At 34.7% G+C, this 27190-nt stretch overlaps 1 protein-coding gene and 1 long non-coding RNA gene across 33 annotated transcripts in view; both read left to right on the plus strand.

Moving 5' to 3' along the window:
- Positions 1-27190, plus strand: part of ARB2A (ARB2 cotranscriptional regulator A) — a 383076-nt gene that overhangs the window by 111331 nt on the left and 244555 nt on the right. The window lies entirely within an intron of this gene.
- On the plus strand, positions 3340-4954 carry LOC138917508 (uncharacterized). The gene is made up of 2 exons (XR_011425689.1): positions 3340-3426; positions 4795-4954. It is a non-coding gene; the product is annotated as an uncharacterized lncRNA (long non-coding RNA).

Below are 27190 nucleotides of genomic sequence, written 5' to 3' on the forward strand. Positions count from 1 at the left end.
GGGTTTCACTGGTTCGGGTCCCAGGCGCGGGCATGGCACCGCTCATCAGGCCATGCTGAGGCAGCGTCCCACATAATTCAGCCAGAGGCACTCACAACTAGAATATACAACTGTGTACTGGGGGGCTTCAGGGAGAAGAAGAAGAAGAAGAAGAAAAAGATTGGCAACAGATGTTAGCTCAAGTGCCAATCTTTAAAAAAAAAAGAAGTTTTATGGAAAGCAGTTTGGGAGCCACTGGTCTATAGTGTCAAGTGTTACCATGCATCAGAATCACCTGTGAGCTTATTGAAACGCAATCGCCCTGTCCCAATCCCAGATTTTGATTCAGAAGGTCTGGTTGGGGCCTGAGAATTCACATTTCTGAGAATATCTCAGGCGATGCTTATGCTGTTAATCTGGGCACCACACTAGAATGACTGGGTAGGTAATAGTCTGTGGATTGGATGAGGATTTATTTATACTTTTCAGGCTCTAGGTATAACGGGTAAGGTAGAACTTGATGGCAATTATATTATTATGACAGATAATAATAAGTTCTAGAAAATGTTTTATAATTAAATCAGTGGAGAAGTAAAAGTTTAAATACTTTAAAAAATGCTACTTAAGTGATTCATATCCAACATGACTTAAAATTTAATTTTAATAATTTCATGAGAATTCTGATTACTTCACTAAGCCTACATTTTTCCTAATTTCTCATATCTGGATTATTCAGAAGAATTTACTATTTCCATAATTCCTTACTTTGAGTATAATTTTCATACTGTTAGGTCTAAGTTTTAAAAATTAATACTATTTTTATTAATGTAATTTATACAGTTTGGGTTCTATAACATAGTGGACTGAGCTAATTAATATGTACTTCTCTCTCCTACTAAATACACAGAAAAATAATGGATAAAATGGATAGCAACAACAAAAATATGAAATACCTAGTTATGTTCAAAAGACGGAAAAGACATCTTTAAATGCTTGACTATAAGAAAGAACTTAAAGCCACAGTGGTAAGTCCCTGGAGGGTGTGGCAACCCAAAGGGGACAGCTGCTGAGATATAAGCTCCAGCTCACATAGGCTCTACATCACAGCTTTGGGCCTGAGAGTCAGGAGCTAAAACCAAGACCTCTGGATGTGACTAGGGCCCTGGAAGTTTCTGCCTTTTCGATTTTTAGGGGGAAAAAATCAGCTTATGGCCCAGAGGTGAAAAGAGGAAATTTCTTTGCCAGATGTGCCAGGTGGGGTAAATAAACAACCTCCTTTGGGAAACAGAAGCCACAGATCCTAACCCAAAAGTGGATCTGGATTTGCAGTTTGAATTTAGACAGCTTACTTAGTGTGGGAATCTCAAGCAATGTAAATTCATGTAAAAATTGATTCCACACTGATGAAACTCCTGGAGCATCAGCTAGAAGCATGCATAAAACTGCCAATAGCAAACTTTACAACCCAGGGTGAATCCCTAAAGAAGATGAAGTTATAGTCGAAAACTAAAAATTATATGTGAGGAAATGATTTGTCACAAAAAAGAGTCAGGTCGTGCAACTATCAGATATAATTGAAGAGAGAATAAGTAAGTCCAAAGCTAGAGTTGAGGAATACAGCATACAAAATATAGCACAGAAAAACTGAGAAAAAAATGTGATAGAGATGGAGAATAGAATAAGATCTAATACTGCTCTAACAGATGTTTCAGAATAACAATAGAAAAGAATGAGAGAGGAAGCAATACATTAGTAGTCAAGTATTTATGAGAGTAAAAACAAATCATTGTTGAAGAAGCATGGCATATCTTTAGCAAGAGTCTTAAACGAAAATAAATCTACACTTGAAATTTACTAGAATAAAACTGCAGAATATCAGAGGATACATGCATTTAAAAGTCCAAAGGGATATATCAAAATAAGATGATCCTTTCCTAATCCTTCCCTACCTGTTAGTTCTGTCCTCTAGATATAATCACTCAGTATATTTTGGTGTTAGTTATATTCTCTGTATCCATATTTTTTAATTATAGTGTTATCTCTTGATTTATCAGTCACTGTTATGGTAGTCAAGAATCTCCCATTCTCACAGTTTTTGGGTTAAATCAGCAATCAACCTGTACAATATTACTACTACTTTAATATTGCTTATGGCTGAGCCAAGTAGGTACTGTTGTTGTTTTTCATTTTTGCTGCAAGTTTGTTTTCGTGGAATTAATAATTTCCTAATTTTTCTTTTTTTCTATTTTTTTGGTAATAATTACTGATTCGTATGTTATTTGGCCTCTCAGTAATTTTTTACCTGGCCAGATTTATCGGATAATCTTATAGTTTCATGTTCTTCTTCTGGAGAACTCTCTTTGGGAACCCTGGGGACTTTTGTTCCAGTCTTGACTGGTCACTTTCTAAGCCTACCTGTCTCATCCTGGGACTCTCCTTAGATTCTGTCTTATGTTTGACCTCCTGCTTCCTGGATCTAATGACCCCAGAGTTTTGGATATATGCTCTCATTTTTTGGGAGCCATCCAAGAGTGAATGCAAGATAAATTTTGGAAACATATTTCTGAAAAATGCCTTTATTTTACTTGTTCACTTTATTTTAATAATTCAAGTAGGCATGGAATTCCAAGTTGCAAATGATTTTCATTCTGAAATTTAAAGGCTTTGTTTCATTGTCTTCTAGCTTCCAGTGTTTTAATTGAAAAGTCCAGTACCATTCTGATCCTGAATTCTTTTGTTCCCTTCTATGGAAGCTTCTTTTCCTTCTCCCTGGTGTTAAGAAATGAATCATACTTCTTTTAAGAAATTTCCTATGCCTTGGTGTAGGGTTTTTTTGATTCATTGTCTTGGGCACTTAGTGATTCCTTTCAATCTGTACTGTACTCATGGTCCTCAATTCTGAGAAATTTTTTTGTTCTTTCCTGATAATTTTAATCTCTTTTTCTAGAATTATTATCAAGTGGTTTTGGAATACTAGATTGAGTCTATAATTGTCTTATTTAATTGTCTATACTTTCTATCTTATTTTTCATCCTTTTTTGCTTTAGTTTCTGGGAGGTTACATGCTTTATCTTTTAACCCTTCTATAGAATTTTTTAATTTCTTCTCTCAAATATTAGTATGGAGCTCTCGTTTTATTCCTTTTGTTAACTTCACCATAGTACACCTGATTTGAGCTGTGTATCTCTCTCTTTCCCTTTCGTGGTCTGATGTCCTTCTAGTCTTTCTCTGGATGTGTTTATTTAAAGGGAAAACCTCTAATCTGTTACAGGGCTGGCTGCATAATATGAGATTATGACCTGTTTTTGGGTTTGTTTGTTTTTGGGGGGATGGGGAAGTGCACCTTATGTGAACTTACAACTAGTGCCTGTTTTTAGACTCAAGGCCTACCCCTACTTTCCAAGATAACTGGCACCCGAGTTTCTGAGTTTATCTGAAATTCTGTGGGTGAGTCGGCTCATTTCTAGTCATTACTTTTCTCCAAAGGCACCTAAGTTTGAATTTCTTCTGTAATACCAAGCCAGTTCCATTAGCTTACAGTTTTCCAAAGTTTATTGACATCTGTATCCTCTTCTCTCCCCTCCCATTTGCTTTGTCCTGATGGGTTAAAACCTACCCTCTTTTTTTTAAACTAATATTTTAGTGTGATTTGTGGAAGGAATAGAGATAATCAAAAGAATTCAGTATAGCATTTTAATTACATCTTTGTCATCTGGTTGTTCCAGTGACAGGTAGTCACTTTGCAACTTATATCTTTTTAAAACAAATAACATTAAAATAATTTTCTGTATAGCAAAATGCTTTGAAACCTCGGAAAAGACATCCTATCTCGCAATATTCATCATACTAGGATATTTCAGGATTTTCTTTTAGAAATCATTATGATTATAAGGGGACTAAATCAAAGAATACATAAATTGTTGCTTGACTCTGATATGAATTGCATACTTCAAAAGTTGATGTAGAGCTTTTTAGTTTTTAAATCATTTGCTTCCCTTTTGATAATCTATAACTTAACTTTTGTATTCTGGCTCTTGACTTTTTGATTCCTCTTTTGTTCATCTGTTTTGGGTTTTTCTCCCTTTTTCGACAGGCATATTTATAAAGCTGATTGATTACAGTATTAGGATTTTTTTACCAAATATTTTCAGGAAGCCATTATAAATGGTTGTCTAAGATACGGTATGATCTTTTTTAGTAATTTGAGTAATAAATTTTTGGTAAAACCTTCTGCCTTTAATTCCTAGTCTTCCAACTAAGTACTATAAGATTTTGCTATTTCAACATAAGTGTTTGACAAAGTTTGTGGCACAGAAATTTTCAGAGGATTCTGCTGGTTATTGGTGTAGATAGTAGATAGGCATAAGAAGTGCCACATCAGTATAGGGCATAGCTTTTATTTTTAAGTAGCAGTGCCGTCTAGCAGCGTTTGAGAAATTATTTAGTATTTATGTAGTGCATGCAGAATATAGTTTGGCAGGAGATGCATGTTTAAGGTTTCAGAGACCTCGAAAATATGAAAATTGCTTGGAGCTTTTAAATATATTTTTGTTCAAATGACTTATAGGCTTTGATGGGGTCTTTTTTTGATAGTCATTCAAAGCATTTGTGGTATTAAAGAAATGCTTATTAAAACAGGGTGCCGTCTTTCAACATATAAGGTTGGCAGAAAAATTGGCAATAAATTGTATGCTAATACCAAATTTAGATATTGGTGGGGATGTAAATTGAATCAGTCTTTTCAGATGGCAGTTTAGTTATATCTCCCCAAATCAGATATGCATATTAACCTTTGACTCTAAATTCCATTTGCAGGAACTTACACAAAGTATGTGTACAAGGATGCTCATCACAGCAGTGTGTAAAAACACAAAACTTCTAACCACCTAAATATCCAGTGGAGCGGGAGTCTTTGATTTAATGATGGTATATTCATATCATGGAAGACTATGTAGTTATTAAGAAGAACGAGTTATAGCTGTTTGTATGTGTGTTCATTCTTATGGCATGATATCTAAGAGTTACTGGATGAAAACGCAAGAATGAGATCATTTGTTAAAAATTACACTTAGCATGTGTACACATACATCCACATACTTACATGGATATACATTGATGTTCCTGGAAGTTCATGCAAGAAACCATAAGGTTTCTTCTTTTACTTTTCATTTTCAATTTTTTTTTCTTTGAGCAGGTATTACTTTTCTAATTTAAAAAGATATTACTTTTTTGATTAAAATTTTCTTAAAGAATATATTCATGATATGTACTATAGTAATATATTTAACCATTTCTAACAGAGTTTAAATGTTTGATTATAAAACTACAAGCAACTTCTTTAAATAATTATTGATTTTTTCCCTTAAACATTGGCTGAATTTAGACCACTAAAATTGACATTTCCAACTTTTAAAAAAAGAAGTGGTAATTTTTTTTTCGTATTTGAAGTATAGACTACTAAACTATAGGCTGAAACCAAGAGCACTGCTTCCATATTTTAAAAGTAAACTTTGAGAGAAACTATCAATTAGTCAAAGAATATGTAAGCTGTTACATTATAGACTTCATAAAAGATTGTTCAAGTCAAGAATTCCAGAAAAGGTTAAAAGCTTAGCACATTACTGAACTGACAAGGGATATGAGGCCACACAGCCCCCCGTGCCAGCAAAAGAAAACAATGAAATGACAGCTCAAGTGTTTGGAGAGAGGTTGTTAACGACAGCTTATTCCTTTATGATTTCAACTCTTGACAGAAGACAGGTCTGCTTGTTGCATCATGGCAGATATATCATTACCTTCTGGCCCTGTCAGGACTGAGCTGGGGGAAGAAAACTACTTTCAGTTTTGAAAATCCAATTACCTTCTGGAATTTTGGTCACTGTTTCTGAGATAGATGTGGATAGGACATTCTGTGATAGCTCTTTGCATAGGATTATTCTTGAGTACTGAGCTAATTAGCTAATTAAGCATATTCTTAAGCTCTTTCTGTAGTCGAGTGGAGAGCTAGCTATAACAGAATAGACCACCTTGGTATTCTGACATCATCCCCTCCAAACTATTGTAAAGCCTCGTATGCCCTAATATCTATTCCTCTGCATATGTTTATACCTGACTTCAAATAACTTTTAAAGTAGACCTGGGCCTTTACACTAAGTGCAAAAGAAAATACTGGATTTTAAAACAGGCACCATTTTTATGTGAAAAAATATTGGTTATAATTTGGTTACAATTTGGTCTATTTCTTGGTTACATGCGTATTTGAATTCTTCTCTTTTTTCCTTGGCTAGCTAAGAAGTGACTCTGGAGACTTAGAAAGAGAAGAGATGGTATGAGTTTTGAAAGTATGTCAAAAACCTTGAGGTTTGTGTATGATCAGAATTTCAATGGAGGTTAAGATGAGTTTAAATGCATAGGAGGCAAACATAAAAATCTTGTTTAATTTCTGTCATGTTGTTCTTTGTTGAGTCACTCTGATGTCTTTTTCAAATCTGCTTTGCTCTTGAGCTTTGTGTTACTATATCCACCATCTGTATTTTCTCCCCTTTTTATTTTGCTTTAACTGCTGATCCCTTTTCTGTGGGCCTGCCTTTAATATCAGCCGAAGCAGTTTGAATTACTGAATCAAGGCTATTTTGGGAGTGAGAGCGTGTGTAAGATTGTGCAGAATGAGATGCTCTGGGTAGAAGGTAACACCTCTTGCAGTTCTGATCGATGCTCTGGACACTTTCTAGGACTGGAGAAGCCATGACTTGCTCCAGGGTTAAACTTTTAAAATAACTTCCCTAGGGACAAGTGTTGTCAATAAAATGGAATAATTAATTGACAATTCTTGAGTAGTCGGGTTTAACAAGAAAAGATTAAAGATAGGGCAGCTTTGCAGTTTTCACTGTACTTTTGGTTTCTTTTGGTTTTTAGCCTTTATACTTTTGTTTATCTTGAACATGATTTTAAAAACTTAATTACTTCCAGTATTAATCAGTTTATCCAGTGAATTATTTTAATTTGAGGAGAACTAAAATGCAATGTGTGTCAGCCATTTGTAGTAGGAAGGTGTTAAATTTACTTGAAATAATTGAGACAGTGAATTCTGGAAGGTAGGTAATTTGTTTATGAAAGTGTCATTTGTCCTTTTAGTTTGTCACCAAGCTTTAGCTTAAATGTATTATGTTTACTTATCACTAAAAAATGTTTTAAAGAAAACAATGTTAAGGGAATTTAAGGATAAATAATTATTAGTTTCCAAGGGAGTTGTTTGGTAGCATTTCATGCTTCTGATGTTATTTGGTGATGATTTTATTCACCTGTTTACATGATGTAAATAAAAGTCATATTTAAAAATATTAATTCCTCAATAAATTGCCTATTTCAATATATGATATTAGGAATTCTAACTAGTGCCTAATTATGAGTTGAAAATTTAATATGAAAGACATATCTATTAATAACTTATTTTTTATTTGAAATATAACTTTTCTTAAATTAAGACTGGATTTTAACAGTAATTCTAGTAACAGAATTAATAGTTAATAGTAACACGCCAGTATTTTAACTCTATTTTACATAGAATATGTAGTCTTTTGTTTTCTTGGACATAAAACAAATTACTACTGAAAATTTGTAGTGAAGTGTTTGTGGTGATAATTAGGTGGAGTACCTTGGAAAACTTTGTATATTTAGAATCATGTACTTTTATATTTTGAAATAAACTCTTGGGCTGGCCCAGTAGCCTAGTGGTTAAGTTCACATGCTCCACTTCAGTGGCCCAGGGTTTGCTGGTTTGGATCCCAGGTGTGCACCTACACAACGCTTGTCAAGCCATGCTGTGGTGGCATCCCACATACAAAATAGAGGAAGATTGGTATGGATGTTAGCTCAGGGCCAATTGTCCTCACCAAGAAAAAAAAATCTTAATAAACTCTTAGCAGTTTACTCCTCATGTATATATAATCAGTAACCCCATGCTGTTAAGCATGCATTCAGAAACTGGCAATCTTAGGATCTATGTTATCACTTTGTGTTTATAATCTTTATTGAAAAGGAGATAACTTGTTTATGAACTTGATATACAGGGATGAGTATGCCTCATGAAGCTTAAAGCCTGTGGAAGAAAGCTTCAAGTAGTCATTAATAAAAAATAAAAAGTACAAGCAGTATTGTGTTAATAAAAAACACATAAGTAGTATTGTGTTAGGTATACATTCTTCAATTTAAAAAAACTGATATAATTTCAGGGTCATTCAGATTTGACCTTATAAGATCATAAGATTTAAGCCAATTTAGTTAGAAAAGCAATGTAGAAATGGCACAGGACAGCAAACTATTATTTGTTTTGTTACCTAGAGTTTAATTTATGATGAACATACATGCTATAATTTTAATTCTGAATGAAAATGTTACTTCACAATTTATTATTTTATAAATCAAAACTACAGAATGAAATATTCTCTTAACATTACTGGAGAAAATTAATATTTGTAAGAAGCTCTCCTTTGGCCTTTTATTTCTACAGTAACACAGTGATAAAAAATAGTGTAAGTGTGTCTCCAAAAGAAACTTATTTTACAAATTAGGGAAAATACTGTTAAGTAAGCAATTCAACTTTGCTTCTCCTCTTGATAATGAAGACAATTGCTTTTGTTAGGATTTTCACAGTTTACCCATGTTTAATAGTGTGACTGAAGCTTTTAAAATAACTCTATTACATTGTTATCTTTATGCCTATTTAAAAAAATTCTATTAAATTATCCTTATGATTACATGTAGATATTGGAAACAGTTAAAAGTAAAGAATACAATTTAAGATATTAAGTTATATGTGTATGCATTTATGTATTTCTCTTATGGTACAGCTTGAACATAGGATGTTAAGTAATAACTCACTTTGATAAGAATCAATTTATTGCTTTATAATTAAAAAAAGATATCTTTTGAAACATATTCATGATTACACCATATACACAAACACATATCCTACATATGTACAAATATCTGTGTTGGTTAACATTCCAAATTGCTAACCCAGTAGTGTTGATTTTCTTTTTTTTTTTAAAAAAACCCTATTATTTGAAAGACTTGTCAGTTCTGTTGGGAAATGAGTACTTGCTTATTCATACCACAAGCTGCATATTTGAATAAAATTATCTTTTCTTACAATGAATTAGTCTTGAAAATATTTAAGAGCACATTTATCCGGAGAAACACATGCTGAGAACATTTTTAAACTTTCTTAAAGAAAGTTTAATGTACTTCCTAGTTTGCATTTTCTGATAGTAAGAAAATGTCTTTTTATTGAGCTTTCGATGCACATTTACTTAGTATTATAAGGGTTTGAAAATGTACTGCCCTTTTGAACAGTGTGTGTTGTTTATGATCAGAAACTTAAAGAAATTAAATACTTCTATCAGAACAAACTTAAACTATTGGTAATTGTCTTTTTTTTCCTGGAAATTAACAGATTATAACATCAAAGCCTGTATAAAGAGGTATATAGTAGGTCATTTGCTGCTGCAGGCGTATTTTCTCTCCCTCCAGGATGCATTTGTTTAGCTTCTCACACTTTCTGCCTGTGGCACTGTATGGTGAAATTCAGACATGCTCTTCCCCTCCAAGGAATCTCAAGGGTGGAGGATAACTTATACAAAATTAATAAATGGTGTTGCTTTTTCATTATCACCCATCTGAGGCAATTTTCAGTGTTCAGTTTAGAGAAAAAAATTGGGTTGTGTAGGAAGCACTTACAACAATACATTAACAAGTTTAAAGCCATGAGTCAATTTTAAAAAGGAAACATATTTTGAGATAGTCAGTACTATTAAACAATTAAAAACATTGACCCAGTAATTTTTAAGGCTCCTTCTTTTATTATTTTGGTGTAATAAATTCATAAAATTTAATCTTGGAAATGAAAAACAAGTGTAGTGTTTGTATTTTGTGGTGACTAAATTAAATGAATTAGTTCGTTTACCCAGAGAGGAGGTTTAGCTATGAGAGTTTGTGTATTAGAAATTTAGGTTTACTCTTCAGGTGAATCATTTTGCTTCCTCATTTTCTTGCAACATACTACAGAAACAATTTTATAGGAGAGAGAAAAATGGGCGTGAATAATAGTAACCTGTTACACTGTTTGCTTCATAATGCTCAAATCTGTATAAATACCATAGGTAGTAGTATTTAAGATTGCTTTTGGAAAAGAAATTATATATATAATAAATGATTGTGTGTGTGTGTGTGTGTGTGTGTGTGTGTGTAGTCTTAACCCCTTTTTCTTTGTATTCCTGGAGAACTGTTTCATTAGCGCTAATATTGCTCTTTGCAAAAAGTCTTTTTTCCTTACATTTAGATGCTTTTGAATTGTCTTATGACAAGTAATTTTAACATTAAAAATTGTTTTAAAGAAGCATTTAGAAGAAAGCCACATCATTGTCTTAAGCTTCTGCGACTCAATTTGTTACTTTTTTAATGTACAGGAGCAATACAGTTAAGCCTCCTAAATACTATAGCTTTAGGAAGTATCCTGTTAGTTTAGGATATATGTACCATACTGCATCTTGTCACAACTTGCATTATAATAGCAATCCTGTTTTGTTAAATTTTATGGGTATGCTTCTGGTTCCCGCTAAACTGTGAGCTCTGTGAGGGCAAGGACCAGGCATTTTCACCATTGCGTGGCAGTACAGGTTAGTAGATAAGAACACAGAATTTGGGGTTAAACATTCCTAGTCACCAGGTTTAGCTTTGTGGCTTAATAGCTGTATACTTGGGTCAGGTGTTTTTAACTGTTTAGTCTTGGTTTTGTAATCCATAAAGTGATCATAATAATAATGCCAAACTCATAGGATTATCCTAAAGATTAAATGATGAATGTATGAAACGTGCACTTACCACTGTGCTGAAAGCTGATGTTTAAAGCTTTTTATGGATGGAGAGATATATGAATTTTCATTAGCAAAAGAGAGAAATGTGATGGTTTATTGGCAGGTACCATCCTTTTTGTGAAATCTAGTAAAAGATAATAGTATGTGATTTCAGTTCCCCTCTTCTGAAATAGGAACATGATGCATACAAATAATTATGTCACATGAGGAGTACTTAATGAATGTTAATAGTGATAAAGGTGGAGATGGTAATTACTTAGTGTTTTCTTTTGTTTCTGGTTTGCTTCCTCTCTTTTCCTCTACAAATCCTGCCACTCTATATCCTATTCCTATAAATGTACGACTGGGTCTCTTCTGGGCATCAATTCGGTTGGCAGGGATTTTTCTGGATCCATATTATTAACTAGTCTAAGGACCCAGAGGACATGGGATTAAGTTGGTTTTAGCATTGCTATGGAGGTGTAGATAGACTTCTAATATCATCCTCCAAGGGTAACTGCACGTAGAAAGTAGAAACATAAGCATTCTGAAAATGATTTGTTTTTCAACTCAGAGTTGTTGATAGCAAAAATCTTGTTCTAACTATCTTACTCTGTGAGATCCCTCCTTCCAGCCATCCATCAATCCTGCAGTTCGTCTACAGATCCATTAAGTATTTAGAGGGCCAAGCACTGTTCTCAGTTTAGGGAGGTACAATAGTGAGTAAAACATAGTGCCTGCCCTCAAGACATTGTGATTTAATGGGAGAGACAGGCAAATTCAGTGCAGTGTGATATGTACCAAAAACTGTAGGCATGGGGTACCAGGGGTGAGCATATGGAAGACATCTCTTAATGCCATGTCTGTAGAAATGCTTCCCAGAAGAAGTGATGTTTACATAAAATCCTCAAGTATGAGTAGGCACTTGGAGGTGAGGAGGTGTATCCCAGATAGAGGGTTTCATTGAATAAAGCTTGAACACAAGTTTGATATGAGAGGGAGAATATAATCTCTTTGCAGAGGTTATCAGGGCCTGATGTGTCCTCTTAAGATATTTGTAAATTGTCTTAAGGGTTATGGAAGAGCACTGAATGGTTTCTAAATAGAGAAATGATGTGGTCAAATTTGTGTTTTAAAAAATTAATTCTGGCACAAGCTTGAAGAGTGGATTCAGTGACCAGTGAGCTTCTATTGAAGTAAGATATGTAAGCCAAAACAGTAGCCTGAACTGAGGAACCAGTAGGCATGTATAGAACTGGAGAGGTACAGGAGCTATTCCAATGATTGATTGTATGTAGGAAGTGAAAGAAAAGAAAGAATCAAATACGACGCTTGGACTTCTGACTTGGGTAGTAGGGGAGAGGGTAGTATTAACTGAGTCAAGGAGTACTGAAGAGGGCTGATCTTTAACATTGAAGGAGTTGAGAATCCTATTTTAGACATGTCATTTTGAGATGCATATGCCACTCTTCTCTTCCCGAGCCATAATGCCTGTGACTGCCTCCCCCCCTCTCCCTTTCAGACTTTCTCCATCACATCCCTCCGTGTCAGTATACTGGGTCATGCAGATGCTTTGAAGAATTAATTTAATGATGAGTCTAAGTCCATTGTTATAAAATTGCAAGAAAAGGCATAACTAATCACAACATTAATAGTATCTCCTAATGTCATGCAGATTAATTTATACTGTGATTTAACATGCTGTTACTTTTGTATTTTGTTTTCTCTGAACTTGTTTGTTGAAAAGCTGCTAAGCAAGGAGCTCATTAGATAATGGTGGAAAAAATTGTGGCGGTTGACATGGTCTTATGAAACCTACACAGAGACCAAAAAACATTGTGTTCAGTTGGATGAAACCTGGCTGCTACCATTTTATACTGATGTAGAAAAGAGATTAAATATATGGATATTTAAAATGGTCACATTCAACGTTTACAATATTTTACAATATTGTTCATGCTCATCACTCCCAAAGCAATGAATGCTGCATGTAACTTTTGAAATTTGCGCCATAGGGAAGGTGTATATATATGTATACTTTCAAAATGAAAATAAGTAGTTTCCTCATTTCTTTAATAAAGGTGGCATACTAGATGGTTTGAATTGGTCTTCCTAGGTCTTAAATTGATTCTATAGATTGTGTTTTTTTTTTTTTTTTTTGAGGAAGATTAGCCTGAGCTAACTACTGCCAATCCTCCTCTTTTTTTTTTTTTTTTTTTTTTTTTTAAAGATTTTATTTTTTCCTTTTTCTCCCCAAAGCCCCCCGGTACATATAGTTGTGTATTCTTCGTTGTGGGTTCCTCTAGCTGTGGCATGTGGGACGCCGCCTCAGCGTGGTCTGACGAGCAGTGCCATGTCCGCGCCCAGGATTCGAACCGACGCAACACTGGGCCGCCTGCAGCGGAGCGCGCGAACTTAACCACTCGGCCACGGGGCCGGCCCCCCAATCCTCCTCTTTTTGCTGAGGAAGAGTGGCCCTGAGCTAACATCCATGCCCATCTTCCTCTACTTTATACATGGGACACCTACCACAGCATGGTGTGCCAAGCAGTGCCATGTCCGCACCGGGGATCTGAACCAGCGAATCCCAGGCTGCCGAGAAGCAGAACATGCGAACTTAACCGCTGTGCCACCGGGCTGGCCCAGATTCTATTTTTATAATAGTTTTGTTTTCCTAACTCAGGCATACCTTACTTTAAGGAATCAAAATATTGAAAAACTTTGGTTTTATTTCTCAAAAAAACTTAATTTAATTCTATTTCCCTTCTAATATTAAAATTTCCTCCTATTTACAAAGACAGATATTGTTTTGCTAAAGATTTATTATAGAGATGTTGTGAACATTGAATTCTTTTTATGTTTATATATTCATTAAGAGATTATTAACTGCTTGGAGAATGTAGAGAGGAGGTTGCTATGCTAAAGTGTTGATACCAATTGAAAATGCAGAGCTAGTGAAGCTCCTGGCACATAAACACATTCAGCAGCTTTTCATTTGATATGTATGTCCCAGTTCAAAAATTTCAGGCAATGAATAGGCTCACCCATGTCCAGATAGGTCTAAGTAAATGCTTTATAGGAGAAGACTTTGAATGAGAAGGGCTGATATGGAGTAGACAGTATATATTAAGTCAAACAGAGATGCTCTGTTTACATAGAAATTAGAAAAGCATAAGCCAGATATTTGGATGGTCGGCTGTGTAGACTGGGGAGGAAAGGAAGATTGGAAAGAATGGCAGCTGGTGAACTGTAAAGGGGAAGTGAGGGAGAAAGCTTGAGGAAATACCCTGTTTGTAAGAAGGAATGCATGCATTCGTAGGATAAGGAGTATCTTATTTACTGTTTCTCATTGCATTTGAATTTTTTTTAACCTTAGTTATTTTAGGAGAGCAGCTCTTAGGCCTTTTGCACACTCTGCCATCCCTTCTGATACCGCCCATTACTTCTTCTAAAGTTATGACTGGAAGGACATTGTAATACAGCCTTGGCTTGTAGTCCTACTTCTCTTACTAACTTACTCTGAACCTTTGAAAAGTTATTTAGCCTAGTTAGGCATCTTTTTCTCCTTTAGTGAAATAAAGAAGACATACTTAGATGCTTTTGTTGCACTGATAGTTTTCAAGTATGTAAAAGCCAGATTTTATATTTATAAGCCTCCAATTGAATAATGAATATGCAAATCTTTCTTATATATTGTTAGAAAAACAATCAAGGAAAAGTTGACCTAAACCCTTTATTCCTTGAGTGACATGTATTTATCAAGGATACTTTAATACTAGATGCTTTGGTAGGAAAGTTATCCATTTGTTAGTATTATTGTGTATGTTAATATTAGCGTTAGTAAAAGTAATTTCTTAGCTTAGTATCTTATTGTGTGATTCTTTGGAAGGCATAGGTGATCTTGTCTGTTGTCTGGCAAAACTCAGATGAAATAAAAAGTGCTTTTCTTTTCTTTTCTAAGAATATTTTCTTCTTTAGTACAGCTAACCTCATTCATTTAGATGCTAGCAATATGAAGAAAACACAAATTAAAAAATGGAGTAATTTGTTGATAATTTTCATTACGCTTCATGAAGGCTACATATTCATGAAATCATTCAAGATTTGCTGTCAGAAGTTATTTAAAGAATAAAAGACATGATTTTTGAAAATGAAATGAATTTATTTTTAGCCTAGCCTTTACAGAAATTCCCAACCTTGCTTTCAGTTTTTGAATCTTTGCTTATCCAGAAGAGTATATCTAACATGGTTCATGCTAGTATCGATGCGTCAAGTCTTGAATGGTAAAAGATAACACCAATAGGTAAAAACTACTTATACTGAAATTATAAACTCAAGAACTACTTACGTATGGAAAGAATTTAAAGAATTCTGATAAGCAGAGGATAAGAAGAAGGACCCATAATTGTATGGACAATTACTAATTTACCTTTTGCCACCAATTTAAATTTAACATGCCTTATATTAAACCTTTATAATTTTTTTTGAATGGATGAATTGAGTTGCTAAGACTATTCCTGAATTGACATTTTGGGATTGGGAACAAGCAAAACAATTGGTGATCATTTGTTCCATATAGATTTGGCCAAAGCATACTCAAAAATACTAGGTATTTTGAATTTTTTCTCTTCCCAAAATGACATTTTGCTTTTAAAGCTGTTGATAACAGAATTATGGTTATGAGGGGGATTAAAAGAAAAGAAAGAATATAATTATGATCCAAAGTGTTCATCTTTCTTTTATAACATGCAATATATAGTGATCATATTTTAGCAGTGGGTGACAGTCATACTCAACAAGTATGTTTTTTATTACTGCTAATTATAAGATTCATTTATCATTTATAAATCTCTCTTTACTATTGAAACATAACTATTAATAACCATATTCAGATGTTTTCTGAGGATAAAATTTTGGGGGGATGTGACAGATGTATCCGTGAGTTATCTCTTACCTGAGCTTTGCTCTTCCCTTTACTTTGAATTTCAAGAAGAGGCAGAGAATAACACTAATTTCACAAAAAATTTCATAAAACTTTTCAAATTCTACATTGGCCTTCATAACCTCTCACCCTGTGTTCTAGCAATCACAAATTTTTAGTGTGGAAAATTTTTTTCTTAAGGGAATATTCATTTAGAAATATTAGTAAAGAGGAGATTTCATTTAGAAGGACTTAAAATGTTTTGGGGTTTTAAGAAAGAGCAAAGTAAGTTTTCATCTTATCTTCACATTGTTAGAGCAATAATTCTAGTTTGCCTTTTAGTTTAACTACTAGTTATTATTTATAGGCATTCTTTTAGTATACCACGTTCAAGCATGGTAATTATACTGGAATAAAGTCAGTTTGGTTTTTATTACTCAAAAGAAGTACCAAGTTAAGGAATCATAAATAAATAATATTATTTTAAATAGCATTGTATCTCAAATGAAAATATAATGGAATTTTAAATGACTGATTTTTTAAAATATTTCACTCAAATGGTGGGATTGAAATTGGACTACATCTCTAAACAGTGTTAAACAATAACATTATTATTTGTGCTAGTATTTTAGAAAGCAAAGTGCTGACTACATGCAAAATACATGGATCAATCGGAATGCTCACACATTGCTGGTAGAAGTGTAAATTAACATTAACCACTTTGAAAACTGGAAGTATCTATTAAAGTTGAATATTCCTGTATCTTGTGACCCAACAGTTCCATTTCCAAATAATAAAATATGTAATACTGTTTATAGTGAATTTCATATAGCCAATTGATTCTCATAGAATGCTTTTGTTGATTTTTGCTGAACTCTTCTATCCATAGCCATCCTGTGGTTACAATTGTCATTATCAATTGTGACGTGATGTGAATAATGGTTGATATTTTCATTATGTTAACACTGAGACAAAAGTGAAACAACAAAGACGTTTATCCTGACTTCACTTATTCACCAGTTATGTGAGTGCCTTGGACTATAGTTTTCAAATGCTGGAAGAACATTTCCTTCATATTGTATGCTATTCACAGTGTAACAGCTACAGACATGACACACTTTTACATTTAATCTGTATAATTAACATTTTTATGTCACTTTCTTAAGTCTAGACTATCACCAAAACTATAAATGAAGCCCTGATTGATAGTATTTGCCAATTTCCATGGTATAAATATTCATCTAAAAAACCATGGCTACTTTCAAGCTGCCAATGTGATGTCACTGAACATAGAGTTGTGAAGAGATACACAGTATTCCACCATTGGATAATATTTCCACCATACAGATAAAATAGACATTAATAATGCTGAGAGCATAGATAATAGTAAAATAACTAGGAAGTGATTAGTGTTTATTACATTTGTTTTAAATATATTGTATTTATTTGTAAGGTTACATGATTTAATTCTTAATGGTGGTTTTGTTTAACAACCAACTCAAAATTCCTGGAAATTTAACGGTGGGCTCTCATCATTCAGCATGAGCTAGCTCCTGCACCCCATGGTTTTTAACAAGTATGTTCATAGCAGCACTATTCATGAGGCTAAAAACTGAAACGATCTCAGTGTTCATCAGTACAATCATAATTCTAATTGTTGTGTAATTGTAATTATTATATAATCTATAAATCTAATTCTTAATTCTAAGTATAAATTCTAAATGTGCTTTATTTATACAGTAGAATATTATACTGCAATAAGAATGAATAAATTACAACTACATGCAACAACGTGGAGGAGCCTCTCAAACTTATTGTTAAGTTAAAGGAGCCAATCACAAAGAGTACAAATTGTATGATTTCATTTACATGAAGTTCAAAAATGAGCAAAACTAATCTGTGGTGTTAGAAATCAAGATAGAGTTTATGCTTAAAGGGTGGCTTTGTGGTGAGGGCTTCTGGGGTGCTGGTAGTGTTCATTTAAAAGAATCTAACTGTTGGTTACATGGGTATGTTCATTTTATGAAAATTTATCAAGCTGTACTCTTAGGATTTGTACACTTTCTGTATATATGCAATATTTTAATTAAAACTTCACTAGAAAAAAATATTGGCTGGATTGGAAGATGTATCTGGAAACTCGGCAATTAGTACATTTGAGGGATAACTTACCCTGAGATGTAGCCAAAGCCCACTCTTAAGTAACACAAAGAACTGGATTTTTTTCCTCTTTCATGTGTATTGTGTGCTTCAGTTGAAATACTTGCCGTTCCTTGAAGTTAGCCTCTGCACTTACTACATCACCTCTGCTCTTGCTTTTCCTTCTATCTGAAAGCCTTCTTCCTAATCTCTGTCTGTTGGAATTGCTTACTATTCTTCTCACATGCAAGTTGTTCTTGAAGTGTTTGAGGTACGATTTCAGTAAGAGGAGTTTTTACCTACTGCTGTATCTCTTACCATATAAGACTTGAAGATTAGGGTGAGCATGATTATATATGCTTTTCTGGATTCAGGAGTATTGAGTGATTGAGGGTCCTACAGTGTGACTGCTGGATAAGTGAGATATTGTTTTTTAAGGCTTACGCTATTGCCTCAAATATAACCTCCAGTTTCATATCTTATTGGTTATTTCCATTGTCCTTATTGTAACCATTCAATTCAAGCTCTCATAAAAATGCTTTGTCATCATCTAAATATTATCAGTCATTTACAGTCAGCTTTGGAATAATTTTTAAGTCCATGAAAATCTGATATACAGTGAGAAATTTCAAATCCCCTTTCCATTAAGAGACTTTGTAAGATACACATACCTTATTAGTAACTGGGAGTCAGCCATGATCTAATAAAGGATTGGATCTCACAAAAGATTAATATGTTTCTAGACCTCTGCGTCTGAGACTACTTAAAAATCCCAAGATCAGTTTGAATCTAGATTGGAGTGAACTGAGTGTCATTTCCTATCTGGTCATATAGGTGCCATAACCCTGCTGATTAGCGAAGATCGGGTTAAGACTACTGGTGTCTCTAACAGTGTGATGTTTACTTGCAATACTCGCCAGTCCACTTATGGACACCCTCCAACTTGGATGTTTATGCCTGGTTTAAGAGGATATGTCAAGTGGCTTATAACTGCTATCTGCCATTTTGACAAGAATTGATTTGTATGTATATAGTTGATAAACTCATTTCTTGTCTATCTAATTCTATCCTAGCATGCTTCTGACAGTTGTATCTTAAGCATTCATTTCTGGGAGGGTCCAATTTAAGTTTTAATTTTATTTTCTCCAGTTTTAGAACAGGTTTAACTTTTTACATTTGTTTTGTCTTGTTTTTCTGGATTGTAAGAAAAATCAAGATTTTGTGTTGCTTTAAATTTTTTTTCTAAGTTTTTTTAACAATATCTTCTAATTCCTTTGGCATGAAGAAGCTAACAATTCTACTTTCCTAAAGCGACTTGTTTTCTTTTTACACTCCATGCCTCTGCTGTTGGCACTCTTGTTTTTACTAGTCTCTCTTGCATACAGAATTTTAGATTTTTACAGTATAAAGGTTATAGGCAAATAGCCAGCTGTCACATTCTTGAGGTCAGATACAACTACTATATATGAGATGCTCTGTTTTGGCTTCATATTACTTGCCAGATTGCTAAGCAGATGTTCTAGGCTATAATTCAGGAAACTGGGACCTCTTGAAACATTCCCTGAGAGTCGCTTTTGACATCTCTGAATCATTTATTTAAAGGTAATTAGTTCTTGTGAAAATGAAAATGCATTGATATGAGAAGAACAAAATTATTTTACAGTGTTTGGGAGTTGTAGCATGATTAGAAACTTAGTTCTGGATACGTATCTAATGGTAGAAAATATTAATTTTAACGTTACAATTAAGCACTGTCCACTTAATTTTTTAAGTTTGGAGACATTTACAAAAAAGGCTATTACAAAAGAAGTCTTTCTCTTTACAGAATTGAAGGACTACCAATTGACTTTGTGATACATAGAAGAATTTCTAAGCTAAGTTTTTATAGAGAAAACATACAAGGAGGCTGCAAGAGTATTCTTTCTTCTCTAATATATCCCAGTATATGCCTTGGTTTTTTCTCATATATTCCATCAATATTTCTTATTGGCACTACAATTTTTTATAATTAATACAAAGCTCCTTTATCTATATTTGGGACTTTTATAAAATACTATTCTAAATATGTAATTTTCTTGTCCTGTGGGTCCATTAACATATCAATTGCACAAAAGATAAAAATTTAAACTAACTCATGATGTAAAGGTTGGAAAGAACACATTAAAAAAATCTGATATGTTCATTTAGATCTCTTTGGCCGTATTTAGCTAATAAAGGAGCCATATAACTTGTGTTCATATCAATATATTTCACTTGTAATATGCATTATGCCTGTCTTATAGAAAAGTGCTTTACACATAAATGGTATTAGGTCCAATATCTTGTTATCGAGGAAATTCTTAGGCCGCCATATTTTAAGGAAGGTGAGAATAAATGGTAGGAATAAACATCTAACTCTCATTTATATTTGCCTATAGATGAATTTGAATTTAAAGTTAATATAGGTCCATTGGACATTCAGAGTCATGACGAACACTTCAATCAAACTAATGAAGTCTCAGGGTGAAAATCGAACACTGAAATCACCTCTGTTCTTCCTCCGTAAACACTTCTTCCATTCTTCCTGTTTCGTATTTTGGGTAAATAGCATTACAGTGAGACGGATGCAAAAGATCAATCTCAGCAGTTCTTCCAGAGTCGCACGAAAGTAATCAAGGGGGGCAGTTTACAGAACTTCCCCTAGGCTCTGAGCCTAAACGTACGTATGACCTTAACTTTTCATGACTTCCAGTTCCTGCTGGACTAAAAGTTGTATTCCAGTAGGAAAAAAAACAAAGGAATTGGTCATGGCAGTTTCCGAATTGAAACCCAAGCACAGCCTCTGTGTTTACAGAAAATTTAAGGATTTGTGTAGGTAAGGATTTATTTGGATATTGATCGTTGAATGTTAGTAATCTGTCTCCCTCTCCTCTCTTTCTTACATATATATACTCACACAAATTAGCAAGTCATAATACTAAGGTATCAAATTACTGAGTTTTGTAAATTCTAAGATGCATATTTTCTTTATATTTTAACACTGCAATTTGGATGCAGCTGTCTTTTCTCCACCTATATTTAGAACCAATTGAGAGAAGAAGAGTCAGATGATAAGAGATCAATGTATCATCTTTATAACTGATAAATAATAGATTGGGGAATAGTTTAGGTCTACTACCCAAATGGGTTAGCTGATAGGTCTCCCCAGATTTAGGCAGACTTACCCGCAAGCCTTGCCACGTGAAGCGTATGGCACTGAGCAGCAGAGAAGAATGTATGCTTTCTATGGGCAGCTGGCTGTCCAGGTGGGAGGAAGAGGCTGTCACAAACAGCAGTTCACCAATCACATAGGTATGAGCAAGGGGGAGGAGCAAGGTGGGAATTGTTAGGCCACATGGAGACTAATGAGTGAGGGCTAAGTGTTCTCCCCAACAGAGTGAAGATGAGGTCTGTAAGACAGATATCACTCCAAAGCTGAGTCCCTTGTTGTCCTTTTCCAAGTTCTCTTAATTCACTAGGGATGCTTTAACAATACAGATTTTAAAATATACCCTAGGAGCCTCTTTATTTTTTATTCTCTCCTTTCTGTCTCTGGGCACCTCTTTGCCTCCTCTTTTGACTTTGTTATACTTGTAAGGTGCTAACATCTGCCAAGTTCTCTTAGTTTCTTTGTTTCTTGGAGAAGTAGATCTTTTTCCGGCAGACTCCAGGTGCTCTCTTCGTTGTGGCATGAGCCTTTTCCTCTCAGTGACCGGCATTCCAACATAGTTGAATCTCCTGCATTATTTTGTTTCTTTGCCTGTGCTTATGTTGTCCTGCTCCGATGCCTTGAGTTGAGTTTGTCCTCATCTTGACCTCACTGTTATCATCACACCTCACTTTTTACCTTTATTCTCTTGTGCAACTTCTCTGGTTTCTCGTGTGCCTACTTGGGCTAATAGAGTTCACTTGCACCAGAAGCTTGTTAGTCCTTAAAAAAAACTCTTCTTCAAACCACATGTTGTTAATGTCCTCATTTGGTCCACACGTCCTGCCTTAGGGTTGGCTTCTTCCTTGAAGAATTAGCATTGAAGAAGCTCATATTTGCATTTTATCACATCCACCACAACCCATCTGGAGTGAACCATCAATCCACAGTAAATTTTTCAGAAGAGGGTTTTACTACATGAAGCACCTAGATAAATGCACAAGAATGAGAGCAAAAGAAACCACTTTTTTATTTCCTTCAGAATGAAAGTTAAAATATGCCATATTTGCCAGTGTAAAGAAATATTAAACTTATACTTAAGCATTGGAAATTGAGTCTCTGAGGTAGGAAAAAAATCTTGCCTATTCATGGAGTATGCAGGCATGGGTTGGCAAATGCAAGATATCTTCAATGTATTCCATTCTGTATTTTTGTACTGTGATCTAAAACTTAATATCATAAGCTAAGCTTATTAAGAAAATTGATGTCTCCACTCAGATAATCGTAAAACTTTCTATAACAGAAAGGAAGAAAGTTCAGTTACTTGGGAAATCAGAAAAGCTTGTCTTTAATAGTGAAAGCCCTTCATTAGTGAAATAGGATTAGAGCTCTTCTTCAAATTTTACTTTGTCTTGACTTATTTTTCCACCAACTACGTTGGAGATATGTTTTCCTTCTTAGGTGGTAAGAGATAGGTTGACATTTTTTTTCTAATACTTATTTGTAGAATTTTTGTTTATTCATTTAACATATTTATTGAGCATCTGGTATGTACACACACACACACACACACACACACAAAGCATTGTTCTAGATAATGGGGATACATCAGTGAATAGCCAAAAATCCCAGTTCTCATGGAGCTTTTCATTCTACTAGAGTATCATGGAAGTTAGAAGTGCTTGAAGTGTGATATAGTTAGAAAATTGATGCTTTAAGTAGTAATGCTGATATTTTAACATCTCATGTCATGGCAGCCTCTGGGTAGTCAGACTTCATACATGGAAGCTCATGTAAGGAATGATGCAGAAACTGCCATTCCTCCTAAAAATTAGGCCTCAAACTGACATAACATCACTTTCACCATACTCTCTTGGTCAAAGCAGTCACAGACCAGCCCAGATGCAAGAAAAGGAGACTTAGAGTCCACGTCTCAATGGGAAGACTATCAAAGATTTTTGTAGCCATCTAATTTAATATACCACAGGCACCACTTAATTAGCTATGTGACTTAGGAGAGTCACTGGCTCCATGAACCTAGGGACCCTAAACTAATTTGTCTCAGCATGTCATGGGGAGTGTGAACACATTTTCTAAGACTCATGTACTGGTCATTGTCCGTCCAATCTGATTCATTTTGACATGTTCTGTTTACTACAGCTTCAACTTGGATACTTCACATAAAGTTATAAGTTTCTCTTTCTCCAGGGTCTTTAGGAAATTTTCTTACCATCACAGTCTAGTACAGTACTGTGTGTACAGACATATAAAGGAAGTGGCAAATTATTATGTCATGTAGAGTTTTCTTTTTAATATCAGATATTTTCTGTGATGTAATTGTCTCTTAGTCATTACTCATAACTAATAGATACAAATAGAATAAGACGTAATTTATACCAATCTAAAGGTTACCATTCCATGGGGGAGAGAGGCCTTCTAAATTTTCTTTCTTTCAGTAACTATACCTTTTGAAAAACTTGGAAATTCTTTCAGTTATTGCTAGTGTAAGATTGATCACCTTAATCTAGTGATAGTTAAACATTCAGAGCCATTTTACGTTTGACAACACTCAAGATCTACGTTCATTTTACACTCCTTGAAAGCATAGAATAGATTATGTGCATGTGCGATGATTAAGCGATTTCTCTTAGTGAGCTAAAGTGGCCTGGGAAAAAGCAAAGGTCTTCTCAGAATCCTGTATGATTTAATATTTTCACAATATTGCATGCCCCACCTATTTTTAAGTTAGGCATTCCTCTCACATCATCTGCCCAGGCTAAACCATTTGATTAGAGCCACAGAACAAGGCTTTCAACACTTTAGTGTTTTTTGGATCTACTCATTCTTACCTATTTGTTTCTCCTATCTCTTGGCTTTCTTTCTCAATATCTTCTGGCATCCTGAAAACAACTGCTGGGAGTATATATATTGGCAAATAAACCAGTTGTTTCATGAGGTTCCCCAGCTCTCTTGGTGCTATTAGAAGTTTTTTCAGTGGATTACAAACTGGCACTTTCTCTGCCATTCTCTCTAAGTGGTGGTCCAAATAACCCATATACCAATCTTCATTAAGAAGATTCACATTCTTTTCTCTGGTTATCTATTCAGTATTCATTTCCTGAGGGACTGTAGGAAGGCAGTGACAGGGGCTGGCCGGGTGATGTAGTGGTTAAGTTCTCACACTTGGCTTCAGCTCCCTGGGGTTCAAGCATTTGAATCCCAAGCACAGAGCCACACACTGCTCATCAAGGCATGCTGTGGTGACATCCAACATACAAAATGGTGGAAGACTGGCACAGATGTTGGCTCAGAGCCAATCTTCCTCACCCCCCCCCACCCCCCAAAAAAAGCAAGGCAGTGACATAGAATACTTAAAAACTTGGGCATTAAATCTCGGATTTACCAGTAAGTTTCTGTGTAAAATGGAACTAACCAGTTACTAAACTTTTCTTTTGCTCCCTCCCTCCCTTCCTCGTACCCCTCTATTTTTTTCATTCCTCCCCCCAAGGGTTTTTAGTATTTTTTGATCTATGATCTATGAAAACATGATAAGAATTTCATTATATACCTACAAGTAGAATAATCTAGGTTCTGTGAAGACCTCATCTCACACCTATTCTATGCAAATAGTGGTCTACCTTCTGTGTCTTCAAATAGTTATACCTATTCCTGTATGATTAAACTTCCTGAGAAAACACAAATTGGATCATGTCCTTTCATTTCTCAGAACTTTCCCCTTTTTTTCTTTTCCTCCTTCTCTTTCTCTCCCTTTTACTAACATTTGTCCATAAGCACAACATAACATATGTTTCCTTATGGATACATATTACGTATATAAACTTCTAGAGTGTTTATATTTCACTTAAAGGATGCCTATATGTACATTCAGATAGAGTAGCTGTGTTATTTTTTTCTCTTTTAAATAGTTATTTGGAAAAATGCTGAAAAACACTAAAAGGAAAAAAATTACGTACAATTCCAGTAATTAAAAAAAAGAAATGAAAGCTTCTACCCCTACTCCTATCCCATGCCAGGGGTAACCTTGATTAATGATTTGGTGGCTGCCCTTCCATTTTTTTTCCTAAAGCCATATAGATGCTGACATGTATATTCATGTGTATATACATATGTTTATTTCTTATTCCACCAAAGTTATGATCTACACATATTTTCACTTTTGATTACTCAACCTTGCTAAACTTTGGTTTCCTTATCTGAAAAGATGGGGATAGCAGCATTACCAACTCTCAGGCTCCTTATGAAGTTAAGTACAATAATCCATGTAAATCATTTAAAACACGCCAGCACAGAGGCAGCACGCAGTCCTTATTACTGCTCTAACTATGCAAACGGTGTCCCCAACCTGGCATCCAAGATTGGTCTAGGCACAACCCCTCAAGGAGGCTATACTGTAGCAGTTTACTTACTCTTCAATAAAACAGTAGAGAATCCCGTGAACTTTTTATTTTAATTGATGTAATATTTTGCGTGTCATATACATTTACTTTCTTTTTCTCCCAGGGGTCTCAGTAAGGGGAAAAAAAGCAAATATATATTATTTAGATGTATGAAAAGTAAAGTTATCGCCACTTTGTGAAGATATTCAATTCAGGCCTGGTTCCTTTTGTCCAGACAGAGAGTTTTCTAAGTAAAGAAGTTTAGAGTAAACTTTTATTTGATTTTCTAAAAAATGGAATTACATTTGAAGGAGGCAAGAATCTTTACTTGCCTCACTTGCTTATAAGTAAAAAAGAGGAAAAGGGCAGAGATACATTTGTCTCATTGTTGGTAATTCTAGCAATTTAGGGCACCCAATAGAAATTGGAGTGCTCTGGGAAGGAAAAACATAAAAAGTTTGGCAAAGACCAGAAATTATACCAAAGCTTAAACTAATAACTTGAACTTAGAATGCTTCCCCATCATTTAGGCTACAAGTGATTGTCAGTCACAATTGTGTAATATATTACCATACTGTCCAATTTTCATCTTAAAAAGTACATTTCCCTCCGTGGTTTCCTTACCTTATTCTACAATGAAGTAAAATTATATTACCACTTAATAAGATTAAAAAAATATCTTTGCTAGGTGCCAGCCCCATGGCCTAGTGGTTAAGTTTGGTGTGCTCTGCTTTGGTGGCCCAGGTTCAGTTCCTGGGCATGGACCTCTACCACTCATTGGCAGCCATGGTGTGGTGGCAACTCACATACAAAATGGAGGAAGATTGGCATAGATGTTAGCTCAGAGCGAATCTTCCTTGGAAACAAAACAAAAACCTTTGCTAAGCCATCTTAAAAATATGCTAAAATAATAAATTTTAAAAATTGTCTATCTTCTTTCTTCTACAAACTTGACAGTAAATCTGATTGAATTTTTTGAGTGCCATTTACAGGTAAGGCAAAGTATTAAACAGATAATTACCAACTCTTTATAAAAATTTTTAAATCCTTAAGTAAATATATAAAGGTACTTTAGATCCTGAGTTCAACTCCTCCCTTCCCATCCCAGAAATGTATGTGATCGAATTTTTACTCAGTTGAAACAAATTGAAATAATACCTCAAACATGGCTGCTGCTTCAAACTTCCTTTATTTTCTCCCATACCTTGCTGACGTTGAATTACCTGGGGAAGTTTTGAGAAATAGTGATGCATGACACCTGCCCCCAGACAGTGAGGTTTAGTTTGCTGCGTTCGTGAATGTTTCCCAGGTGGTTCTAATGTGCAGCAAAGTTTGGGAACCGTTTCCCTCAGCTCAAGTTGCACTTTAGACTAATTACGTCAGAATCTCTGGGACCGGAGTGGGTGGGGGGCGACCAGGCAATCATTGTATTTTACAGCATCCCAGGTGATGATGTGCAACCAAGGTTAGGTTGTTTTAGAGAATCAAGAAAGAATACAGAAAAGTTGGGAAAGAAAAAAGCGTTTAGTAGAGACTACATATAGGAAGCAGTAGGGGAACCAAAGAACATAGAGTTTTAGATTTGGAAGGAATTTAATATCTAGTCTAACTGCCTCATTTTATAGATATAGGGTCAAGTGACTTGCTCATTGTCACACGTCTGATAAGTGGACACCACCTCCACTTCTTTCCACACACATGTGCACACACAATTTCTCCCTACTGCTTCCTTTCT

The sequence above is a fragment of the Equus caballus genome, chromosome 14 (genome assembly GCF_041296265.1).
Source record: "Equus caballus isolate H_3958 breed thoroughbred chromosome 14, TB-T2T, whole genome shotgun sequence".
NCBI classification, from domain to species: Eukaryota; Metazoa; Chordata; class Mammalia; order Perissodactyla; family Equidae; genus Equus; species Equus caballus.